The sequence below is a fragment of the Leiobunum rupestre genome, chromosome 11 (genome assembly GCF_980474605.1).
Source record: "Leiobunum rupestre chromosome 11, qqLeiRupe1.1.hap1, whole genome shotgun sequence".
Lineage (NCBI taxonomy): Eukaryota > Metazoa > Arthropoda > Arachnida > Opiliones > Sclerosomatidae > Leiobunum > Leiobunum rupestre.
Window position 1 is genome coordinate 9,312,042 of NC_143394.1, and position 3,785 is coordinate 9,315,826.

The following is a 3,785-nucleotide window of genomic DNA, read 5'->3' on the forward strand; positions in this document are numbered from 1 at the left end:
AAATTGTCAAAACGTTCAGACAGAACCGTTCTGACGGCTATAAATGCGTTGTTGAAATTTGGAGTTCAGAAATTCAGTATTCAGCAAAATAGTCAAAAAGTTCAGACAGAACCGTTCTGACGGCTATAAATGAGTTGTTGAAATTTTGAGTTCAGAAATTCTGCATTCATTAAAATAGTCAAAAAGTTCAGAGAGAACCGTTCAAACGGCTATAGATGCGTTGTTGAAATTTGGAGTTAAGAAATTCAGCATTCAGCAAAATAGTCAAAAAGTTCAGACAGAACCGTTCTGACAGCTATAAATGAGTTGTTGAAATTTTGAGTTCAGAAATTCTGCATTCAGCAAAATAGTCAAAAAGTTCAGATAGAACGGTTCTCTCGGCTATAGATGCGTTGTTGAAATTTGGAGTTAAGAAATTCAGCAAAATAGTCAAAAATTCTGACAGTTCAGGAATTCAGCATTCAGCAAAATTGTCAAAACGTTCAGACAGAACCGTTCTGACGGCTATAAATGAGTTGTTGAAATTTTGAGTTCAGAAATTCTGCATTCAGCAAAATAGTCAAAAACTTCAGACAGCACCGTTCTGACGGCTATAGATGCCTTGTTGAAATTTGGAGTTCAGAAATTCAGCATTCAGCAAAATAGTCAAAAAGTTCAGACAGTTCAGGAATTCAGCATTCAGCAAAATTGTCAAAACGTTCAGACAAAACCGTTCTGACGGCTATAAATGCATTGTTAAATTTTTGAGATCAGAAACTTATCATTCAGCAAAATAGTCAAAAAGTTCAGACAGAACCGTTCTGACGGCTATAAATGAGTTGTTGAAATTTTGAGTTCCGAAATTCAGCAATCAGCAAAATTAACAAAAAGTTCAGACAGAACCGTACTGACGGCTATAGATGCGTTGTTGAAATTTTGAGTTCAGAAATTCAGCAATCAGAAAAATAGTCAAAAAGTTCAGACAGAACTGTTCTGTTGGCTATAAATGAGTTGTTGAAATTTTGAGTTCAGAAATTCTGCATTCATTAAAATAGTCAAAAAGTTCAGAGAGAACCGTTCAAACGGCTATAGATGCGTTGTTGAAATTTGGAGTTCAGAAATTCAGCATTCAGCAAAATAGTCAAAACGTTCAGACAGAACCGTTCTGACAGCTATAAATGAGTTGTTGAAACTTGGAGTTTAGAAATTCAGTATTCAGCAAAATAGTCAAAAAGTTCAGACAGAACCGTTCTGACGGCTATAAATGAGTTGTTGAAATTTTGAGTTCAGAAATTCTGCATTCATTAAAATAGTCAAAAAGTTCAGAGAGAACCGTTCAAACGGCTATAGATGCGTTGTTGAAATTTGGAGTTCAGAAATTCAACATTCAGCAAAATAGTCAAAAAGTTCAGACAGAACCATTCTGACAGCTATAAATGAGTTGTTGAAATTTTGAGTTCAGAAATTCTGCATTCAGCAAAATAGTCAAAACGTTCGGATAGAACGGTTCTCTCGGCTATAGATGCATTGTTGAAATTTGGAGTTAAGAAATTCAGCATTCAGCAAAATAGTCAAAAAGTTCTGACAGTTCAGGAATTCAGCATTCAGCAAAATTGTCAAAACGTTCAGACAGAACCGTTCTGACGGCTATAAATGAGTTGTTGAAATTTTGAGTTCAGAAATTCTGCATTCAGCAGAATAGTCAAAAAGTTCTGACAGAACCGTTCTGACGGCTATAAATGCGTTGTTGAAATTTGGAGTTCAGAAATTCAGTATTCAGCAAAATAGTCAAAAAGTTCAGACAGAACCGTTCTGACGGCTATAAATGAGTTGTTGAAATTTTGAGTTCAGAAATTCTGCATTCATTAAAATAGTCAAAAAGTTCAGAGAGAACCGTTCAAACGGCTATAGATGCGTTGTTGAAATTTGGAGTTCAGAAATTCAGTATTCAGCAAAATAGTCAAAAATTTCAGACAGAACCGTTCTGACGGCTATAAATGAGTTGTTGAAATTTTGAGTTCAGAAATTCTGCATTCACCAAAATAGTCAAAAAGTTCAGAGAGAACCGTTCAAACGGCTATAGATGCGTTGTTAAAATTTGGAGTTCAGAAATTCAGCATTCAGCAAAATAGTCAAAAAGTTCAGACAGAACCGTTCTGACAGCTATAAATGAGTTGTTGAAATTTTGAGTTCAAAAATTCAGCATTCAGCAAAATAGACAAAAAGTTCAGACAGAACCATTCTGACGGCTATAGATGCGTTGTTGAAATTTTTAGTTAAGAAATTCAGCATTCAGCAAAATTGTCAAAAAGTTCAGACAGAACCGTTCTGACGGCTAAAAATGCGTTGTGGAAATTTTTAGTTCAGGAATTCAGCATTCAGCAAAATAGTCAAAACGTTCAGACAGAACCGTTCTGACGGCTATAAATGCGTTGTTGAAATTTTGAGTTCAGAAATTCAGCATTCAGCAAAATAGTCAAAAAGTTCAGACAGTTCAGGAATTCAGCATTCAGTTAAATTGTCAAAAAGTTCAGACAGAACCGTTCTGACGGCTATAAATGCAGTGTTGAAATTTTGAGTCAGGAATTCTGCATTCAGCATTGTTAAATTTTCTGGGTGTAGTTGCGATATTTCCCTAGAGGCGGCGGTACAAAATGTGTTTTTGAAATTTTACCACTAAAACACGAATATAGCCAGTCAAAAACTTAGCATTTTTAAAACCATATGCATAGAAATAGTATTATTCAAGATCTTGTTGGAATGGAATTCAATAATGTATGAAATTTATTAAAATATACACCTTTTAGTTTTTTTCATAAATTTTTATTTTCTTTGGCAAATATTCTGACATACCTTAATCACTTAACACTAAGTAAGCTCAGTTTTATCAATTTGAATATCAGTTCTTTACCACAATTAAAATAAAAACTCTTTATCACAATTTAAATATTAATTGCCACAAGGAAGATAATAACCACGCTTACAATATCTTAAAATTTGTTACTTTAATATTTCTTAAGGCCTATGATTTTTAAACTTTTAAAACTTTTCGTGATAATGATTTTTAGTGAATTTTTTTAACGAATTATCTTCTGTCTTTAGCATGGTTATTTAAGAGATGCCTTAACTTTTTTCAAGTACGACCTTTGGAAGGTATTTATCTCCACAATGGCATTGTAAAGCCACGGTAAAGTAATGGATAATGTCTCCCTAATACATTTGAAGCACTTTCTTCCTAGGAAATAATATAATAGAGCACTCTACAAACTCTTACTATGACAAGTAGGGTAATTAATAAGCGTGATGGGTATTTAAGTCCACCACGATCCGGTTCGCTAATTAGAAAATGAATAGGGTTGTTTGATGATGGATGGATCAACTTTTGTAGGCAATCCCAACATTCAGATTTTTCTTCGGCGATCTTTAGAATATAGCCACCAATCATGGCTATTGAAAAATTTTTGATTGATACGGCAGCATTATCTAAAAAATATAAAACTAAAGAATATTGGAGGCACCGCTTATTTACTACAATCTCAGTCCATATTCCATTTGAGCTTACCATGTAAAGTCAGTTTTTCCGTTCTTTGTAACATGAACATTAGTGAAGCACGTATTTTCGCTTTCGATGTATTTGCATCAGGCAAATTTCATCAGACTATGTCCCCTAGGGGCTTCGCTAGTGGACTGTCTACTCGCTATTCATTAAACGAGACTTTTAATAAAAACAACGAATGAGCTAAATTATGTTAAAACTCCTCCTCGAAGATCTATCGGTCCGAGTTCTTAAGTTTTTAATTTTAGGT